This window comes from Ascaphus truei, chromosome 7, assembly GCF_040206685.1.
Source record: "Ascaphus truei isolate aAscTru1 chromosome 7, aAscTru1.hap1, whole genome shotgun sequence".
In the NCBI taxonomy this organism is placed as follows: domain Eukaryota; kingdom Metazoa; phylum Chordata; class Amphibia; order Anura; family Ascaphidae; genus Ascaphus; species Ascaphus truei.
The window spans coordinates 47,706,686-47,719,539 of NC_134489.1; positions in this window are offsets into that span (position 1 = coordinate 47,706,686).

The following is a 12,854-nucleotide window of genomic DNA, read 5'->3' on the forward strand; positions in this document are numbered from 1 at the left end:
TGTGAACAATCTTATTTTTTGAACTGCAGGCGCCTCCTAGTTTACCAGATACTTTAATTTTCAGTGCCATGGTCTCCTCTCTGTCCTGGGGAAGCAAAATGGCCACCAAAGCACTGGCCAATAGGAAGCTGTTGCTGAAGTGAACATGCATAGAAAACAAAGTATTTGAAGAACTATTGGGTCCCCTGGGCTGAAAATAGTGATGTCCCACTGGTTCAACCACAAAAAAAAAAAAAATCACGTAAATGCCAGTTATTCAATTGCAAGATCACATGATTCAAGATTTGTGCCTTTAATTTAACACTGTATGCAGTTTATTTGCCAAAAATCAATCTATATTTGAGTAAGTAAGCTAGTCTCTTCTCTTGAAGCTGCTACATAGTCTAAGCGCCCATTTCATTAGCTGTATAATTGTATTTAAATTAACCTTACCACTGAAGGGGTTAAACATAATTGGGTACAATCTTTACACAATCCAGAGAGCCACACCGGAAGGCGTCTGATTGGTGAGAACAGTGAAGTACAAGCTCTGTGATTGAGACTATCAGCATGGTGTTTGGATTGAGATTTGTCCTGTTTCCTTCAGATACAAAGCTTCTTGTGCACATTTCCTGAAGCAGCTGAGAGCTCTGTCATCTGCAGTCCTCAAACATTTTCTTCAGCTGCTACATTGGATCTGTCCACTAGAATAAAGTCTGAAATTCTCCTCATTCTTTCGCCTTATTAGGCAGTACCAGACTTTTGAAGTTTCGGTCGAGGAAATTCTTTCTCACACTTCCTTTCCCTCTTCCTCCCTCCCGCCCCCACTTGCCCGTTATTAACATACGTTTGTTTGAATGTGTTTCTCTCCTTATTAATGCTGATTTCACTCAAGCCTCTTCACCTGCTGTGCTTTTTGCGTCAAGGGTCGCATGAACATGTCGCAAAGCTTCCTAAAAATCAGTCTTACTGCAGTCCCAAATATGGAGTGTCTGAGTGCGCATTAAATCCCCTCTATGCTTGTCTAAACTTAGCAGCTGTGGAATTTGAGTTGCTTGAAATAGGATTATCCACTGGAAAAAATGAAGCTTTTAAGGTGGTGATCTTTTCTTTGTGGGAATGGGAAACCTGAGGGGTGAGGGAGCTGGAAGTCGCTCTAAAAAGAAGGGCGAGTCTCACACAGGTTGTGAGCAATAAAGGAAAATCCTCTTACACTTGCACGGATACCTTGTGCCAAATGCTCTGTGCTGACTATTCTGAAGCCTCAAAGTTATGAGCGTCGCAAGAGTAGAGATATAGGCACTTTCTCAATTAAACTTAATTTCCATGGCTTTTAATGTTTTTATTAGACAGAAATTGACAGTGGGTAAGGGCTGTTTGCCTGTCTTGTCCAGTGGTTAAAGTAGATGGTGGGGTGTGTTTGCCACATAAAAAAAAAAAAAAGATATATTTTTTTTAATATTTGAGGCAAAGGTCCTTCACTGTATTTTAGGATTTCTGCTGTTTAAAATTGGCGGTACGAAGCTTCTGTAAAAAAAAACAAAAGCCATTGTTAAAAACCAAAAGTAGTAGTGTTGGTACTACCATGACACTTCGACTGCTGATCTGCTCGTTTTCCTATGTATGTGGGATTCTCATGTCTATGCCAAGCATTTACCCATTCCTCCATCACCGCTGTTAGCCGACTGTTCAATGTGTGCACTGCTATTTCAGCAAAAATTGAACACCTCTTATTAAGAATGTACCTCATCCAGATTTGGTGCACCATTTAACACATTATACTGTATATACATACCATGAATGTCTCACACATTTGACTTTTGATTTTTCACAAGCCCCTGTGAGGGCCACATGTAAACAGCTCTGTCTGCTCTTCCCCAAGCCTGGCACAGGCTGGCCAACTTTCAGTCCTTGAAACAGGAAGTTGTCAATGAGCCTGACATTATTATGCAGTTTTGAGGGCATTGTGTGGAATACAAACAAGTCACTGTGCTGTTGAAACTAGACTTTTCTCTAACATAACAGTTTTAAGTTGGCAAACCTGCTGTAAATACGCTGACCACCTGTTAGGCTGTTATGAGAAGCACATATAAGATTCCCATATAATTGTGATAAACTTGTGATCAATAAAGTAAAAGAATAATTACTTAACACTCTACATATTAATGTATCTGTATTATTCTCTATTGCATGTCTTAGTCCTAATCCTTTTTAACAATCACATGTAACCCTTCAAATCATTCCCATTATAAAATAATATAGTACATGACCAGAGCCAACAATTAGTTATATATGCTATCGGCATCTAATCACAATGTAATACAATATAGCCACAGTGCTGCACACTTATAGCCTGTAATGTAATTCCTTGTAGAAAATTTTACATCGCCTGAAATAGGAACCCGTTTTCTGCAATGATGCACAGACTGCTAATATGCGTAAAATAACTCGTTAATCCTGTAATTGTGATGCAGATAGTAAAACATTTGAAGTTTTTGATTGTTGAATGAAGTGAACTAATTCCATTAACCTGTTTAAGCGGTCTCGTGCCTTTATGGGGGTGTGTTTAATAGTCCAAACTGACGCCTATATAGTATTTACTTGTTTTTCCCATTTTTTATGTTGGGAGGGCTTTGATTTTATCTGGCTGCACCCTTTTTTGATGTCATTGTTTGATCAGCAAATGCTTGTACAGCCAGAGTGACCAGTCACCTCTACCCTTATCTTTATTGTTTCGCTAATGACAAGTTTGGACAAAGGTAAAGAAAACACAATTAACAAACCTTTTCCGGTTCAGAAGCTCCTAAGAAATGTAACTTGCGACTATTCTCCAAAAATTGTCATGTGACAGCGGCAGCCATTTTTGAGGAAACGGAAGAGTAGGGACCCTCCATTTCTTTACTGTTTCAATTGTCTTGCGCTCCATGGGAATGCAGGAGGCAATCTAACCCATGAAAAATCAGCCGTTTGAGCATGGCGTAATCACTTTCATGGAACCCCGGAGTGCCAGTCCCCATGATGTAATGACTACATCCTCGAGCACTCAAAGGGTTAAAGAGGTGAGAAACTTGACTTCAGTCATTTGTACTTTGTTTTGACACATTTCCCTAAGTTTTTGTAACTGGCAATAGTGTCCAACATTTAGCCAACTACATTTATTTTTTTTTAGATCTCAAAAGTATGTGTGGATGTTGAACAGATGGGCACAGGCCTCCTTTTCATCTGTTGTGAAATGCCTCAAACCTTTTTTTATCTCACCACACTAGATGAAATCGGCATGTCCAATATTACTACACACGTGAGGTTTTTTTCTGACGTTTCTGCAGCATATTCTGAGGCACATTCCATATTGCACAAAAAAAATCACTTCTTGGACCCCTTCCTGTGTGTTCTTCTATCCCCCCTTTTCCTTGTGTTTTAGGAAATGATTATACAGTTAATCTACAAAGGCCAAATGTGTATTCATTAACACAAATGCATAACTATGACTAGTGTCCTCAAACATTACACTTTCACTATAAGGGATAATGCCTTACTTTGGCACTTCACAACTTTTAAATGTTCCTCAATGTGGCAGCAAAGGGGTTAAAATCTAATAAACCAAAGCTTTTTTTTTTTGTGGGTATTGCTCTATTTTTAAACAGATCCTTACTACACAGGCCATCTCTGTCCCAATCCAACTAACTACCTGTCTGTTCGCTTGTCATGGGATCAATTCCTACCCAAATCAACAACTTCTTTCAAAGCTAAACATTATGACTAGTACTGGTTTCAGCAGAGAACGGAGCTGACTAATAATGTAATTGCCTTGTGCAAAGGATGCTTAATCCATCCATGATATTTAGTCTGGCAGGCCTCATTCAGTCTGGTAGTATCCTGTATAAGGATTATTTCTAGTTTCTATTACCTCTTAATGGCCAAAGAGCCTGCCGTGCTTTTCAAACACTGGCACCAAAGCGGTAAATACAGTGTGTGGCAGTCAGAGCCTATGTAACAAACTATTTTATATTTTGATGTGTTCAAAGCACCATCCACTTAATATGCAATTTTCTGACCACCATCTTGCCATTTCACTGGTTAAATCTCCTTATGTCGTAAGGTTTTCAATTATGTATTAATTACTTGATGTGCTGGTTTGCTGGATCTTATCCCAGTTAGGAAATGCATCATCAAAAGGGTTCAATTTGCTTCACATTAGCTGACCATGTTACCGGTTTTAATATGATCTTCAGTCCTATGTCCCTCAATCATTTATTCTATGCAAGGATATTGAGACTGCCATTTATTAAGGATTTGCTCATTACAATATTGTGTTAATTCCATGTGCTACCACAACCAATTTACTTGTTACATTATCTAAATTCAATCCTAACCTTTACATACATAGGTAATCTTGAACCACGAATCATCACTTTAAATGCTTATGCTGCAATACTACTAATCTGTGCTGTTTTTTTTGTTTGTTTGTAGTGGAGTTTTAAACGACGCTCCATTTCCATAATTCTCTTCACACCCATTCTATGACCTGTTAGTTTTCAACAACGTCACCAGATTCGTTAGAGAATCTTATTCATCCTTATAAGTAGGGATTCTGGGTTTAATCAAAAAACACCACCAACTGATCAACTTGAACTCTCCGTTAAAATCAATAAAAACTGAAAATGAATCATTCTTTCCTATAAAATTCCACCTCCTTGTGGCAGCCCTTCAACATGTAGGTGACAAAGGCATCGGGGGGAGTATGAAAACGAGAGAAGTGCACTGATGCACACCAAATTCAAATGCGTGTTGATTATTTCATTTTTTCCATTAAAACTGATACACTTATTTATATATATTTTTAAAAATAAACACTTATTTTATGAAAACACTCGAATCCCTACTTCTAAGTAATGTTTTAGCAGTAAACTGTGTTCGTGATTTATACAAAGGAGTGGAGTCATTTTATGGGTGCTTCAGTTGGCCTTTATATCTTATGGGCTAGTGGAGATGTGAGAAGCCCCCTAAAAAAAAAAAAGTTGCCTCCACCTCTCTTTTCGACTCTTGACCTACATGATAAATTCACAATAATTTCCTGATTTCTGATTAACACCTTAGACCAGCGGTGCACAAAGGGGGGGGGTGGGCGGTGTGAGATTTTTCTGGGGGGGGGGGGGGGGGGGCGGGCCGCGCAGGCGGTTGCAGAGGAATCGCGGTCTTCCCCATGCATTTAATGCTGGGGGATTGCGTGAGGCCCCTGCAACACTCCACTTAACTTGTTTCAGCCGGCTGTGTGACGTGTCGCCATGGCAAACCGCGGGACCATGTGACGTCATGTCACATGACGCTGCAGCATCATTTGATGTGGATGTAAGGTACAGGGGCAAGCTAGACAAGGGGTGCAGCAGGAAAAGTTTGCGCTTACCTGCCTTAGGCTTGTTTTATAGTTGGCGTGCGCGCGAATGCTCGTGCATGTGAAGCACACTTTTTGTGTGTATAGAGTTCAGTGCTGATTGACAGATGGGCGTGGCCATGATGTCACACCCTGCTTCACACACCTTTTCTCTTCTCCATATATCTATTGGCTCTCATAAGGACAAGGAGGGCTCGGGTTAAGCAAAACACTTCATTAATAAATACTCCCCTGTTCAGAGGCCCTTAAAAAATGCACAATTTATTTCCAGGGAAACAAAAGTACCCAAATCCAACTTTTAGTACATATACTTTTATTTTAATACATTAATGTTCTGTGGTATCTTTTTATTGAACACTTAAAAAACAAACAAAAAAAAAAACCTGTTGATGGAGAAGGGGTGATATTCCTATTGGTGCTGTGCACCCCCAGAAAGTCAGTGGCATGCATGGTGCGCTGGAGAAAAGACAGTGGCACGCAAACTGCTGTACCTTAATTCAGTGTATACATAATAGTACATTACTCCAAAGGACATACGTGTCTGTCTGTCTAGATATATAGATATGATATATGGTGTGTGTGTATATATATATAGAGATAGTATGTATGTGTACGTATGTCTACGCGCACGCACATACTTTATTTATAAAATGTTTTACCAGGAAGTAATACATTGAGTTACCTCTCGTTTTCAAGTATGTCCTGGGCATAGTTAAGATGACAAATGATACATGGTTACAAATACAGTTACATAAGTGAACATATACACACTCACTCGCTATACATATACCCTGATTGGGTAATATAATGTGACGTCGAGCGGCAGCAGCGTGAAAAGACTCGATTCACTACAGTGCGCGCGCGGCCAAACTATATAAAGTCAGGCTTTAACACAGCCAATTATAAGTGCCGCGCGCGCACTATATTGCGGGCCTCAGACTGCGCCCCCCCTGTCTGCACTGAGCTGCAGGGGGAAAGACTGGGTGGGCATGATGGGGGTGCGGCCATGACGTCACCTGGCAGGTTTGCCCTCATTGGATGATCTGTGGGGGGTGTGGCCAGCACTCCGTTGCCAGTTCTGAAGACCGTTTTTCTGTCTTCAGAAAAATCTGGCGGCCAAGGTAGGTAGCGGCCGGGCCCCATTGAGGGGCAGTTCTTGTCCCTGCAGCGCGCGCTGCAGCGGGTACCTGGCCCTACCTCTAACGTCTGACTGATTAACTCGCGTACATTTTGGGGGTGGAGAGATTTGACTAAATTAAGTTTGCAAGGGGGAGTCTTGTTATATCTCCCTCCTCTGCATTTTATAACCCAATTGAGTGTTTTTATTTTATTTTTTAATTAATGGGTCTGTTTGCTTGTCAGGAAATTACCTCTTGCTGCCCCCTGGGAGTCTGTCCCTTTTCTCCTTGGCGGTGATGTATTTCCTTGTTAAATCACAATTACTATGTGACACAGGGAACATTTGCACAAAGTTCCTTCAGTGTTTAGATTTGAGCTCTTGACTCTTGCGAAACAGACGGCACCTTGTAATGTCAGCAGCTCACTATAAAATATGCAAAATCAGCCGCAATCTGCAATCTGTTGCAACAAAGGTTTGACCTTCAGTATTACATAAAGTGTAAAGACTGGGAAAGCTTCAAGTTGGTTTAAACCTGTAAATTTTCACCTAAAGGTGCTGCTTTTTTCCTCTAATCTCATAATCAATTTTTTTTTCTCATTTCCCCATCCCCATTTAAAAAATGTGCCGAAATGCAAGTTCTCTGAATTTGTAAATGGTTGATCTGTAACTTAGACAGTCATTGGCTTAATACAGGTTCAAAGTTTACATTTCCGCTGCAAATGTATTCATGATTTGAAATATTGTTAGTCCGTCTGAATGCTCGTTCTGAATTGATTGTTTAATATAACAATTGCTATCTAATTTGTTAGTTAATCCACTTTCATTGATTTTGCCTTGGCGTAAAAAAATGAATGTGGGCACCACATGTCTATGATGATGCTGCTTTCTCCAGCTGCGTATTTGAGGCAAATTCAGCTGTTCTATTTAAAGGTCTAGTTCTGTCAAAGATGACAAAATCATGCATTAATATTCACTACTGTAAATGTTTGGTCAATTTTTTTCTGGAAATAATGATATGCCTAGGATCAAGATGACAGTGCCAATTGACAAGAGAAAATGGAAGTGATTTTGTGCAAACCCCCTAAAAATCCAACTGTTGCAAGCAGATTTCTTTGTAGGAATTGGTTAAACACACACTGCAGCAGAACAATATGTTGCTGGCCACCCTGGCAGCAAAGTGGTTAATAAACAGACTTATTCTCCAGACCAGGTAGCGCAATTTTATTTTATTTTTTGCCCCTGCCGGCTGTCCCCCTCTCTGCGCTTCCTCTCTTACCTCGGCTCCGGCGTTGACGTCGCATGACCCCACGGTAAGTGCAGTTTAGAGGCCTTCGTCGCTTCCCTGGCATTTAATTTAAGTGCCTACGGGATAGCGCGCAGGGCCTCTGTAAACCCCGCGCCCCCTAGCTTGTGCGCCCCTGCTCTAGACCAGTGGTGCTCAACTCCAGTCCTCAAAGACCAGACCTGTTGGGGGGGCGTGTCTAGGACTGAGCTTTCTGTGGTGAAGCTGGGAAGTCCTTAAACTGACCTGTTGGGTGGTGGAGGGTGTCTTAAGATTGGAGTTGGGCACCTCTGCTCTAGTGGAATGGAACATTTGGACACAGTTGTTTTGCTGCGACCGAATGGCCACCAAAGCTTTGCTATGACTTGGCAGCTGATATGCCGCTGGAATCCCGGCCATGGCCGCATCTAATGCCAGGGCCATGGTACAAAATACAGCACTGAGCCGCGCTGACGCACATGCTCTCCTGCTCAAGCAGGAGCTTTTTTGTGTCCTGGCATGAGCGTCGGCGAGCGCGGGTGGGAGGCGAGACGGGGCTAGTGTGCCACGGCGCCGACGTCACGGAGCGCGATTGGCTTTTGCTAGTCACGTGACTGGCCCTCCGCTTCCCTAAGCGAGAAAAATTAAATGATCTGTTGGCTGCAATTCCGCACGCCTGCGGAAGCGTCTACCAAAGCCCCACACATTCCGGATGCAGGAGGTAAGTTTCCTGGCTCAGCGCTGTATTTTCTACCATGGCCCCGACCTAAGGTAAATGTAATTACTGTTTAGGGTAGGGGATTAATTTGTGGGGTTTTAGTGATATGGGTAGTTGTTGATTTAAGGTTGTTAGTGGGTTATTTTAAGGGGTATTAGGGTAAGACACTTACCTTGGCGCCGGTGAAATGGCCATAACCAAATGTCCTAGACCACATAACTGGGCCGTCCTGATACTCTGGTGGAAAATCAACCTTGTTTGTGCTGCACTTTACAGAAGCATTTATATACAGTCTAGAGCACGGTCTAGGATATTTGGCGCGGCCGTTTCGATGCAACCAAATGGCCACTGGAGCTTCGCCGTGACGCAATCATGTTATGTCAGAGTAGGGAGCGGTTTCACACCCTAAAGTAGGGATCAAGTTGTTTGTCTCCCTGTACAGTGTACTAAATCACAGGCTTTTCAGGCCAGGGGTTCACTATTCTGAGCAGTATCTTGTGACTAGTTGGTGGACTACCAGGAAATTAAATCTCATTTTTACTTAACGTTTCATAGACACACACAGCTCTAGCAATTCCATTTATAGTGCGAGCAGGGAACTGGAATTTCCATGTGGGGCAGGGAATATGTGGGGATCCGATAAACCCTGTAAATTACCAATTTACCTAGATTTGTCATTCTTATTACCAGTTAAACTAAATGTATATATTTATAGAGCATGGCCCATCTTGACAACTTTTCCTGCCTTTCAGCAGTCTGCCAAGGGAGTAGCTTTGATGTAACTCTGCTTCCCTTTCCCCTCCTGGGTTTTTCTCTCCCCTTCCCCCCCCCCTCCCCCCCTCTCCTTATGTAGATGAATAGCTGATTTCCAGACCTGCCTCTGCCACATTCCTCCTGGCTGAGCTAATGGCGGCAGCAGCAGCACTGATTGGCCTGAGGCAGGAAGGGTGGAGTGCAGCTTGTTCATTCATTCAGGGCTGTGTGCTCTCAGCCTCTCCCCTACCTGAAACCAACTGACAAATATGAAAATCGGGCTGAGCACCTCCTGGGTTTGGCACAAAAGACCCCTGGGAATGTGGCACAGCGGCTTGTTTCTGCATCTGTTTTTAGGTCATGGGCACAATCCAGTCAGTGTCAAGTGTGAGAGAGAGAGATCCCCCTCCTTTTTATAAACACCAATTGCTTCAGTTGGTCTCTGATTAGTAGCTGTCTATGGCACTGGAAGAATTTCTGTATTGCATACGCTTGCAGACAGTGTGGCATCTGTAAGTTACTAAAGTACCATAACATAACTTGGTTAAGAAAATCTTATACCCACATTAAAGTTCTGTACCAGAGAGCATATGCAGTCTTATAGCCACTGCAGGAAAACCTGTCAAAGTTCTCAGAGCTTAAACTCTAATTTTTTACTTTAGTCCTGAGCTATGGCCACTAATCTTGTATTAGCAATATACAGAGGCACACCAATTGCCTTTTCTTGAGCACAGCTAATCCTGGTACAGACTTGCCTATCAATGCCCCTATATTCCAAGTTTGTGTGTGTACGTACGAAGCTACAACTTTTTGAGGACACAGCCCCTTCCTCAGTCATGAGGTAAAAATCAACAATTTTTTCCCAACTATACGTGTGTGTGTCCGTCTTTTTTGTTAATGATCTTTTGTATGCTTGCCTTATTTTTGGTTGCCCAACATTATTCTGTGTATGAACTAGTTATTTAATATAAACGGTCTGTACATATCACTATAAAGTGACAAGAAGAGTCCTCACCATGTTACCTCACATGTAGTTGTTTCTCAGTACTAAAACAATAGACAAGACATTATCTAGATGAGGGTCCTTCAGAGCAGACTGAGGCAGTAGGTGTGGCGCTCTGTTTATGCAATGACTTGCCCCATATATGTTCAACTTGTATAGAGCACTGGGTGTGTGCACAGGGGAAGCTTGCATTACTGCAGTCTGTTAACCAGATTAAAGTCTGAACATTCCACAGCACCATACCTGGGCCCTCAAGGACACCGCCCTTCCCGTAACCTTCCTAAACGCCCCTCTCATGCATCTTAAACAGAATTGCAAGGTGTAAGAATGCAAGGAATTAGGCTGTGTACGTGTTCTCGCAGGGATCGGCTCCCAGCAAGGGGAGTGGGTACTGCAATGAATTTAAAGGTGGAACAATGGAAAGTTCCAATATGCAGGTGAAAGCATTTGCTAGCCCTGTATGACTAAGTGCCACCGCTGTGCTGTAACAGGTGCCCTTCCTAAGATGTCATCTCTCCCTCCATAGTGATGCAAGCATGCCCTTCCCAAGAAGGTGTAAATATATTCAGCAACTGAGAGCCCTGGAGAAGCAGTGTTGCCACATACATTGCTATACACTGCCTCATCCTCCCAACCCATATACACTGAATTCTTGTCTTCTGACTCTCCCACACAATGCTTTCTGCTTTTTCCCCTCTTGCTTGGCAAGTGGGAAACAATTTACACGTAAACTTTGAATAAGGGTGTGGGGGAGGGGGGGGGTGTAGTTCCAAAGGAGGCGTCATTACTCACGGTAGAAAAAATTGATTTGTTATATACAATACATACACTGAATAACTGCCTTCCAGCTGTGTTGTTGGTTTGCCTCCCATAAGGGTTTATAAATAAAAATATAAAAGTGAATGCATAGCATTTTTTAAGTGGGGTAAGATGGTGAATGAACCTATAAATACATATTTAAAAGACAATTTATATTTGGTAGGTTTTTAAAGTTACAAATACTTCATTATTTTAATGACACTGGGATGTGAACCAGGCGCCCCTGCTTCAGTCGGTTCCTTTACTCACTGAGCTTTATTTCTTTAAAGCAGCATACTCTCTTGGCTTCCTGGATCTGAAAAAAATGCAGCTCAGCTCTGGGGGGGGGGCCTTGGTTGCTGTACTCTAAGTCATGGGCTGGATTGCTAATAAAGTTCTGCAACTTTTTTTTGTTTTGTTTTGTTTTTCCTCCTCCTTCTTTACGATTTCATATAGTCAAGAAGGTAACAAGTTTAAAGTGGGTGGGTCTTTTAAACATGGCAGCCTTTTTGAGAGTGTTTGGTCACAGCTCCTCTGGTACTGAAGGAGTTGAAAATCACCATGCAACTTTTTGCAACAATTTTCAGTTTAGGGGGTGGAGAGGGGCAGAGGAAGAAAGTGTTGTGTATCAGCAAATTTGTGAATGTGCTGAATGTGAATTTGTTAATGTGCTGCCTCATCTTTGCATCCATGCATCAGGCTCATATGGGTGAGAGCATCAGGAAATTACCCAAATCTGTTTTCTTACTAGAGGTTTCTAGACTGGGATCCTATGTGCAGAGCTAGAAATGTCTCCACTCCCAGAGGGGAAGTGAAACCCCAGCACTGCACAGCTGGCACATCTTGGAAGGCACCATGTATCATAAGACTGTCATTTTGTCATGCATGGCTTCGGCAACCAGTCTATCCATTCCTTTTACCGTTCTCATTATAAAACCACAAACACTATGAATAATAGCCCATGAAAGGTTCTCAGTTTTCACCGAGCTAAAATTATTCAACATGTTGGCCAATATTTTGTGTACAACCAGGTACACTGTCAGCTGGAGCAGACAAAAAACAGTGTGTTAGGTGATAAGAGGGCAGTTGATGTCCTTTACCCTGGGAATTTAGAAGTTAAAGCTTGAATATTTCTGACTTTCAAGGGAGGTCTACTCCTATTAAAGTAGAGGTCCCAATATCGATTAACTTGTAAATCACCAAACTTTCCAATGAATTATGGATCCATAAAGTTGCATTTGCGACAAAATAGTTGGCCGGTTCATCACATCTATGGCAACTTTAGAAGCCAGTTTACGGTGTAAGAGCTGCATGTGGGACACAGTAAAGGAGCAATCCAAGTGGGTATTTTGTTATTTTTTTTCACATAGGATTAAAGCAGGGAGTCTCTGGCACTCAACCCCATTAATTTCAGCTCAGAGGACCCCCTTGCTTCCAGAGATGCTTACCTCTGATGGGGGTGAGATTTTAAAGCTCCCGTGTCGCGTGGGGCAATAGGAAACCATGCTGTGTGACGTCACGGCTTCCTAGTGTTCCGCAGGGCAAGGGAGCTTTGAAAAACTGCTTACTTGATCCCTTCTAGCGGTGTGGCCATATACACATCTCAGTAGGGGTGTATCTCAGGAAGTGGGGGTTCAGCTCTGGAGATCCCCTGCTTTAATCCTATGTTAACACAATAAAAAAAAATTGCCCGCTCTGGATTCCTCTTTTAAGAGTGTCTAAACAGTCATCTTGAAGAAATCACTGTTCAACTGTGGTTTATCGTCCTGATTTTATAATGACCCATGATCAATGATAGACTAGTCTGCCGAAACAGCCCTGGAGAGGTCT